This window comes from Eublepharis macularius, chromosome 13, assembly GCF_028583425.1.
Source record: "Eublepharis macularius isolate TG4126 chromosome 13, MPM_Emac_v1.0, whole genome shotgun sequence".
Taxonomy (NCBI): Eukaryota; Metazoa; Chordata; class Lepidosauria; order Squamata; family Eublepharidae; genus Eublepharis; species Eublepharis macularius.
Window position 1 is genome coordinate 1,834,544 of NC_072802.1, and position 9,977 is coordinate 1,844,520.

Here is a 9,977-nt window from a genome sequence, read left to right on the forward strand (position 1 = left end):
GAGAGAGGCAACAGCTGTTCCTCATTAGGACAGCCTAAAAGGAAGACGCCGAGGAAACCAAGCGTGGAAGCAACTCAGCTCGCCACTCCCTGCTACCAGAGCTCCACGCCTGGACGCTCTTGCCCTGCCTTGTGCCCTGCCCTGCTGTTGGATTGGATTTTGACCCCGGCCTGCTTTCTGACTACTCTTCTGCCTGCTCCTCTCTCTGACTGACATATTGGCTCTGACACCTGACCTGACTCCTGGACTACTGACTTCCTGCCTGTTGTATTCTGCCCTGCAGTACCAGTGGGCCTCCTGCCTGCTGAGCCCAGCCCTGTGCGCGACACGTTGCTTCCACCCACAACTCAGCAGCTACTGGCAGCATGGATGCAGCCACAGCTGCTGCACTTGTAGCTCAGAACCAGACGCTGCAGCAGACGGTGACCCAACTGAGCAATGCTGTGGCTCAGCTTCAGCAACAGCTTCAGCAGCAAGCTGCGGCAGTGCCGCCGCCGGCCACGCCCAAGTGCCCAGTGAGTCCACCAGAAAAGTTCACGGGCAATGTGGAGGAGTTTCCTGTCTTCCTAGCCCAGTGCCAGTTGTACATCAGCCTGCGCCCCCGAGACTTTCCTGATGATAAGACCAAGGTGGGCTTCATCCTGAGTCTCTTGAAAGGTCAGGCGGCCAAATGGTCTACCCCTCTGCTCCTGGAATCATCGCCGCTGCTGCAAGACTATACTGGGTTTGTGGAGCGGCTCCAGCAAACTTTCGCCAACCCCGTTAAGGCTGAGAGCGCCAACCGGCGCATCCGACGGCTCCGCCAGGGACGGGGGTCCGTGGCCACCTACGCGACAGAATTCCAGTTACTGGCTCAGGACCTTGCGTGGAACAAGGCAGCGCTGCAGGACCAGTTCATAGAGGGCTTGTCTGATGCGGTTGCAGATGAGCTGGCCCGAACGGAACGCCCCAGTTCCCTTCAAAACCTTGTAGTGCTGTGCCAGCGCATTGACCAGCGCCTGGAAGCCCGGAGACAGGCGCGCAGCGAAGGGGCCTGGCGGGGAAGGATGCCCCGGCTGGTGCCTGCAGGCCCCTCCTCTGCCCCCACTGCTCCAAAGGGGGCGGAGGGGGAGGAGCCCATGCAGCTGGGCGGCGCCCGACCCCGTCTTACGGCCGCAGAGAAAGCAAGGCGACACACCCAGGGGCTCTGCTTGTACTGTGGCGGGGCCGGCCACTATGCCAACGCCTGCCCGGAAAAGCGCCACCCAGAAGGTGCCGCAAAAGACCGGCCCCGGCTCGCGGCGACCCACGCGGACCAGGGCGAGAGGTTTACACCAATGGGGCCCTTGACGTCGGAGGGGGACACCTCCTCCTCCACCTAGAAATCCAGTTGCCAGACGGGCGGCGCGTGGAAACCCGTGCCATGGTCGACTCCGGCGCTTCCCGGAGTTTCATGGACCGGCAGTTTGCCCATCAGCACCACATCCCGTTGCACGAAAAACCTGTTGCTGCCCTAGTGGAGGCCATCGACGGGCGGCTACTGAAATCCGGTCCAGTAACCCACGAGACTGAGCTGGTGGAGGTAGCTGTGGAAGGCCACCGGGACCGCGTCCAGTTCGATGTAGTCTGCATGCCGCACTTCTCGGTGGTGCTGGGGCTGACCTGGCTCGTGGGCAGCAACCCGCTCATCGACTGGAAGCGCCAAGTCGTCCAGTTCCCGACCAGGAAGCCGGATCCCCTCCCGAAGCTGCTCGCCAGCACAGACGCCAAGGTCCAGGGATCCCTGCTGCCACCCCACTATGCAGAGTTCGCGGACGTGTTCGAGGAGAAGGGGGCTGATCAACTACCTCCGCACAGACCGTACGATTGTGCCATCAACCTGATTCCTGATAAACCCCTCCCCAGCGGACGCCTGTACTCGTTGTCGGAGCCAGAACGAGTGGCCCTCAAGGACTTTTTGGCAAAAAACCTAGCGCGGGGGTTTATCCGACCCTCAGCCTCTCCGACATCTGCACCAGTCCTGTTTGTCAAAAAGAAGGGAGGGGACTTGCGGTTATGCAACGATTACCGGGCCCTTAACCAGATTACAGTCAGAGACCGCTACCCACTACCTCTGATCCCTGACCTCTTAGAGCGGCTCCAAGGAGCAACTCGGTTCACTAAACTAGACCTGCGGGGAGCATATAACCTCATCCGGATACGGTCAGGGGATGAATGGAAGACAGCTTTTGGGACTCGTTACGGCCAGTTCGAGTACCTGGTAATGCCCTTTGGCCTATGCAACGCGCCAGCGGTCTTCCAGCGTTTCATCAACGACGTGTTCCGGGACCTCCTCGACCACTATGTCATCGTGTACCTGGATGACATTCTGATTTACTCCCGCAACCCTGCCAGGCATGGGGAGCATGTGCGTTCTGTGTTGGAGAGACTTAGACAGCATGGGTTGTATGCCAAGCTCGAGAAATGCGAATTTGACCGGGAAGAAGTTGAGTTCCTGGGACACCGAGTGTCCAACCAAGGAGTACAGATGGATCCCACTAAGGTCGAGGCGGTACTTTCCTGGCAGGCTCCCCGAAACCGTAAAGAGGTTCAGCGCTTCTTAGGGTTTGCAAACTACTACCGACAGTTCATCCCTGACTTTGCTGCACTAGCCGTCCCCTTGACCCGATTGACACGGCCCCGCCTGCCATTCCAATGGACCCAGGAAGCCCAACAGGCCTTTCAAACCCTGAAGACCCGGTTTACGACTGGACCGGTCCTTGTGTACCCAGATCCGAGCCTCCCGTTCATAGTGCAGGCTGACGCCTCTGACACCGCTTTGGGAGCAGTCTTAGCACAAAGACGCTCCTCCCACGAGGTGCCCCAACCGTGTGCCTTCTACTCCCGACAGCTCACTCCAGCTGAGCGGAATTACACTATCTGGGAGAGGGAGCTGTTGGCCATCAAGGCTGCCTTTGAGACCTGGCGGCACCATTTGGAGGGAGCTCGGCACCCGGTGGTGGTATATACAGACCACCGTAACCTAGAACATCTGCAAACCACCCGAAACCTAACGCAACGCCAAATCCGATGGGCGTTGTTCTTCTCCTGCTTTCAATTTACTATCCAATACATCCCTGGCTCACAGAACAAGTTGGCGGATGCCCTGTCCCGGAAACCTGAATTCAGCCGGCAGGCAGGAGAGAAGCCGCCAGCCACAACCATTCTGGCTCCTGAGTGCTTTGCAGCCACCAATGCCCCAGATGCCCTGCAGGATCGGATCCGGCAAGCTCAAAGCACAGACCCCTGGACACAACGCATCACCCAGGGACTACAGGACCCCGCGCAGCCAGACCCCCCAGGCTATCTCCTGCAGCAGGGCCTCCTTACATATGAAGGCCGAGTCTATGTTCCCCCAGGTGCTCTACGAGGGGAGGCACTGCAGCTTGCTCATGACACCCTAGCAGCTGGTCACTTTGGGAGATACAAGACCTTGCACCTATTGTCCAGGGATTTCTGGTGGCCCCGTATGCAGGTGGACGTGTTTCGCTACGTGCAGTCCTGCGATACATGCCGGCGGGCCAAAGACCTTCCAGGGAAGCCAACAGGACTGTTACAACCGCTGCCCACACCCGAGGGGCCCTGGGAAACCGTTTCCATGGATTTTGTCACGGACCTGCCACCCTCTAAAGGGCACACATGCATTGCGGTGTTTGTTGACCTATTCACCAAGCTGGCCCACTTCGTACCTTGCCCATCGCTGCCTACGGCCAAAGATTTGGCATACCAGTATGTCCAAAACGTGTTCCGGCACCATGGGATTCCCCGGCACCTGGTCTCAGATCGGGGGGTGCAATTTACGTCGCGTTTCTGGAAGGCCCTCCAGACACTGCTCGGAACCCAGGTTCACCTGTCCTCGGCCCATCATCCACAGTCCGATGGGCAGACGGAGTGGACCAATGCCACGTTGGAGCAATACCTGCGCTGCTATATAAATTACCAGCAGGATGATTGGGCAGACCTCCTAGCCATGGCCGAATTTGCGTATAACAATTCAGTGCACGCCTCCACACGCCAGACCCCATTCCTGGCCACCTACGGACGCCACCCACGTTACTTTCCCAGAACAATGCCAAACTCATCAGTACCGTCAGCAGATGACTTTGTCCGGGAGCTGCAGGCCCTACACCTGGTTCTGCGGGAACAGTTAGACCGCGCCAAACGGGCCTACAAAGCAACCGCGGACCGGCGACGGTGGGAAGGGGACCCTTTGAAGGTGGGGGACTCGGTGTGGCTTTCCACTCGGCACATTCGGTCACAGCGGCCCTCCCAGAAATTGGACCACCGGTTCATCGGGCCCTACCGAATTACCGCCCAGATCAATCCTGTTGCCTACCGATTGGAGCTCCCGCCAACACTCCGGATCCACCCCGTGTTCCATCGCTCCCTGCTCACCCCGGTAGCACCTCCACACCCCCTCCGTGAACCTGTACCACCGCCTCCCCCGGTCCTGGTGGATGGACAGGAAGAGTATGAGGTAGAACGGCTCGTAGACTCTCGCTGGCACCGGGGCCGTCTGCAGTACCTGGTGGAATGGAAGGGCTATGGACCCGAGGATAGATCATGGGAACCAGCCGAGAACCTCCACGCACCCCGCTTCATCCGCCAATTCCATCGGACCTACCCTAGCAAACCCGGACCTTCGGGTGGAGGGGGCCTTGGGAGGGGGGATGGTGTCATGAGTCAGCCCCAGCCCCGACTGGCCACCTTACCTATTGCTTCAGAGTCCTCCTCAGAAGATGAGCAGGAAGGGCCAGAAGGGTCTTCTCTAGAGCCAGAAGCCCCTGCAGAAGCTATTGGAGAGGAAGAGCAGTCAGAAACCACTGCTGCTGCTCCAGGAGGAATTCAGCAAGAACAGCCTGGAGCTTCTGCAGAGACTGTCAGGGATGAGGAACAGCCAGAAACCTCCACAGAGGCTGTAAGAGACAAAGACTCCCACAGGGCAAAAGCGAAACCTGAGCACCTGGGGCCAGCTGAAAGGAGGAAGCATAGAGATAAGTCAGCTCTGTTGGATAGGCGAAGAAGCGCCCGTTTACAGGCGCAACACCGAACTGAATTGTTAGAGAGAGAGGCAACAGCTGTTCCTCATTAGGACAGCATAAAAGGAAGACGCCGAGGAAACCAAGCGTGGAAGCAACTCAGCTCGCCACTCCCTGCTACCAGAGCTCCACGCCTGGACGCTCTTGCCCTGCCTTGTGCCCTGCCCTGCTGTTGGATTGGATTTTGACCCCGGCCTGCTTTCTGACTACTCTTCTGCCTGCTCCTCTCTCTGACTGACATATTGGCTCTGACACCTGACCTGACTCCTGGACTACTGACTTCCTGCCTGTTGTATTCTGCCCTGCAGTACCAGTGGGCCTCCTGCCTGCTGAGCCCAGCCCTGTGCGCGACACTGCTTGGGCTGGCCTGGCCCAGCCCATGACAGTCCAATCCCACTGCTGCATCCTCCTTCCAGCCAATGGTTTCTCTGGAAGGAGATGCAGCAGGGGTATTAAAATAGAGGCTGGACTTTGGGCCAGCTTCTGTTGCTGCTGGAGAGAGACTGTGAGAGAGAGACTGCATTTTTTCACTGTCTCTGCCTTGGCCTGACCTTCCTGGACTGGACTGGACTTAGTAGACTTCTGCTGTGGATCAACTGACTCATCAGGAGAGGAGGACTGGTAGGAGAGTTTTATTATTTAGGGCTGAGATGGGAGGAAGGGAAGGGACAGAGTTTGTTTAAATTGATTCTGGCCCACTCTGCTTGCCTCTGGTTAAAAATGCTTCACTGTGACACTGGCTTTGCCTGCAAAGTGGGCCTGGGTTTTCTTGAGGGCTGGATTATTGTCTTCTGTTTTATCTTTTGGTGCCAGGGAAGCAAGGAGAGAGCTTTTTTACTGGAAGATTGGCCACACTGCTTGCATGTTTGCTCTGTTTTTCTCTGTGGCCTGCCTGTGCACAGTGGCTCTGGGCCTTGCTGGGTCACACCAATTCCAAGGCCTGGTGTTTTTCACTTTTGCGGGGAGTGCAGTTTATGGATTTATACGCTAACCTCACACCATTCTGTTCCTGGCCTAGAGAGACTAGAGACTCTCGCTGCTGTGGCGGCTTGCAGAGCCTCATCTCGCCAGAAGCTGAGGAGGAGAGGACTTCCCTTGTAGGATTCCTGCCCGCCTGCCTGCCTGACCATCGCTGGACCTCAGGACTGGTGAGTGAGTCTGTGACTCGCTGGGTTTTCCATTTGGGTGGGGATAAGGGTGGGGTTTTGCTTGCCTGGGTGGGGGGAGTTACATTTTCCGAACACCACATCCACACCCCACACAGACATACAACAGAAAAGATTTCCTTTAAAATAGTGTAAATAGAAGTTATGCCAGTTTGTAGGTCTTCAGTGGCTACTTGCTCTTTACTTAACTGATAGAGAACCAAGGGTAGTTTGTTTAACCCAGTAAATAGGGATCAGTAGGACAAGTAGTAGTTAGAGTTAGGTTATATGTATTGTCGAAGGCTTTCACGGCCGGAGAACGATGGTTGTTGTGGGTTTTCCGGGCTGTATTGCCGTGGTCTTGGCATTGTAGTTCCTGACGTTTCGCCAGCAGCTGTGGCTGGCATCTTCAGAGGTGTAGCACCAAAAGACAGAGATCTCTCAGTGTCACAGTGTGGAAACGATGTAGGATACCTGGATACCTTGGTCATCCGCAAAGCAAACTTTCAGTTAGGTCACAAGGTCTACAGGAAACCAACTCACACTGATCGTTACTTACACAAAAACTCCAATCACCACCCCCGACAGAAAAGAGGCATAATGAAAACATTAGTGGATCGTGCAAGACGGATATGTGAGCCGCACTTTCTCAATGAGGAAATTAATCATCTAAACCACGCACTTCAGGCAAATGGCTACTCCAGAAATGAAATCCGAAGAGCAATCAAACCCAGGATGAATCAAACAACCAAGGAAAAACAGTCTCCTACAGGAAAAGTGTTTTTGCTATATATCAAAGGAATTACTGATCAGATGGGAAAGCTTATGAAAAAGCATAACCTTCAAGCAGTATTCAGACCCACCCGAAAAATACAACAGATGCTACGATCAGCAAAAGACAGTAGAGACCCCCTCACCTCTGCAGGAGTATACCGTATACCCTGCAGCTGTGGACAAGTTTACATCGGGACCACAAAGCGTAGCATCCAGACAAGAATAAAAGAACATGAAAGACACTGCAGACTTGGACAACCTGAAAAATAAGCAGTGGCTGAACATAGCCTAATGCAAACAGGGCACAGTATCCTATTCCAGGACACCAAAATACTGGACAACACTTCCAACTACTTTGTCAGACTGCACACGGAAGCCATTGAAATTCACAAGCATAAGCAAAACTTCAACAGGAAAGAAGAAACCTTAAGAATGAACAGAGCATGGTTTCCAGTTCTGAAAAACACCAGGCTAACAAAACATTCTATCCCCGACAATAGCCCTGCAGAGAAGATTAGCACATCAAGTACCAATCCATATGCAAAGGAACCTCCTCAGGATACAGTGAAGCCTCCCGCCATTAGCATTCCACACCCTGGGAAACTCTTACAGGATGACTCAGCTCAACCCCACCCCTCCTGAGTAGATACAAATGACCTACATCTTTTCCACACTGTGACACTGAGAGATCTCTGTCTTTTGGTGCTACACCTCTGAAGATGCCAGCCACAGCTGCTGGCGAAACGTCAGGAACTACAATGCCAAGACCACGGCAATACAGCCCGGAAAACCCACAACAACCAGAGTTAGGTTATATTCAAATTATATACATATTGGTATAGTCATAAATAGACTTCCCATAACTAGGGTTTCACTGCCCATCTCTGGCATCCGTGGAGCCAAGCCGGCCCGGGCATACTAGTCTTGTAAGTGGCTATGGCTTTCCCTTATTATTAGGGTTTAGGGCCAGCTCGATTCCTGAAGAGGAATTTAGCTGTTTGGTAGGTTTAGGTCCCCCAACATAAATAGGGTTGTCTAAAAAGACATTTGATTGACCATTTCCAGAAGTGATAGAGCCACAAGAAGAATAGATTTAGAAGTAGGTAGATAGCTCTTGAAAACAAAGTTTACTTTTGTTTTCCTTTTGTTATAAATTTATTTTTTAAAAAAACTTATCTACAGTAGCCAGTGTAGCATCCGGGAGGGGAAAGGATGTCAGAAAGGAAAGCTGAGAGGGGCCCTGGGGGAAAGGCCAGAGAGAAATCTAGAGGGGTGGAGGGGAGGGGGACTGCTGTGGCAGCCCCCCCCATCTGAGTGGAGGAGGCCCTCCCCTGCACTCCTGCCGTTCACCAGCCTGGCTTCTGGTGACAAGAAGAGGGCTCGCAAGGCCCTCTTTCCTAAGGCAGCTCCTGGAGGGCTACCCCCAACCCAGGTCTCTGGCAAGGGCTGGCACTGGGTGGGGGCCTGCTGCTGAGAATCTACCTTCTCCAGTGGTTGAGACCCAGCTGCTGGAGGAGGGGCAGCATGTGGCGTCTCCTGGGATGGATGTGAGGCATGTGACTTTTCCATCCCTCACGATCACCCCAGGAACCCGTAGGATGTTGGAGGAACAGCCTGTGGGACCCCCTGCTGGGCGGTCCACCCCTGTTTCCTCTGAGGCCAGAAGGAGGCCTCTCGCGGCTGTGCAGGAGAAGAGGGTGAGGGAGGAAGAGGAAGAGACTGTGGTGGAAGAGCCCACATCTCTGTCCCTTCAGCCTCATCCATCTCCAACTGCCCGGCCAAGAGTGGGACACAGTGTGTCCGGCCAGAGCACCTCACAGGAAGTGTCTCATGGTGGGCCTGTGAGCATGGGCTCCCTGGGAAGCATGGGCTCCCCTTCACTTCTGAAATCTGGAATCACTTCCAGAGAAAAGAGGAGCCCTGATTTGCCGAGTGCCTGCAGTGTAGGCAGCGCATCAGCTGTGGCAGAGATGTGAACCATCTCTCCATGTCTGGGATGAGGAGCCACATGAAGAGGCATCACCAGGTGGTGCTTCTTTGGGGGAAGAGTTTGAGTGGCACCACATGGCTGCCAGCTAGCCAGAAGGAGGCAGGCTCCTCTGGTGCTCTCCCCCCAAGGGTTCCTGTAGGGCAGGGATGCCAAGCATCTCTGACGGAGATGCTTGGTAAGCAGGGCCCTAGTGTGCCCAGAGAGGGGATCCAGAAGGCAAGCCGGTGCCTCACATGCCACATCGTTAACATGGTAGCTGTGGACGGCAGACCGTTCTCCCTAGTGGACGACTTCGGCTTCTCAAGACTGCTCCATGATTTCTTTCCCTGATTCGCCGTCCCTGCTCGCACAACGTTGAACAGATCGTTGGTGCCCTCGTTTTACAGGGCTGCCAGGGAACACATGAAGACACAGCTGTCCCGGGTTGCCAGGAGAAATGTGCACCTCACGTCTGACATCTAGGCCTGCCCAAGTGTGCAGCAAGCATACCTGTCACTTACTGCCCACTGGTTGGAACCTGAGGAACTTCTGGGTGGGGGGGAGGTGTCTGCAGTTAGGCAGGGAATGATGGGAGACCGCCGGGCTGGCTACCACAAGGCCTTGCTCCACGCCGAGGTTCTCGACGTGTTGCACATGGTGGAGAACATCGCTGCCACCCCGAGGAGACAGTTGGAAGAGTGGGTAGGCCAGGGCCCCACCACCGTGGGATGCATGTTTTGGGGGTTTTTTTAGAAACTTTTTATTGGATGGGTTTCATACATTTCAAAAACATTTTACAACAAATATACCCCTTTTCTTAATATATGTTATCCCACCCCTCCCCCTCCCCTTTCCCCATATTGACTCCCAACAGCACTTTGACCCCTTTTCCCCTAATAACTAACTCTAGTCTAAGTTGCTTTTCCTCTATTGTTTAAGGCAAAGTTTTATCTTGTATTTCTAAATCTCTCAGTAGTTATCAAGAGACCACAACTGATCTTTCACATCCCATTTCTTTTCTAAATATTTTTT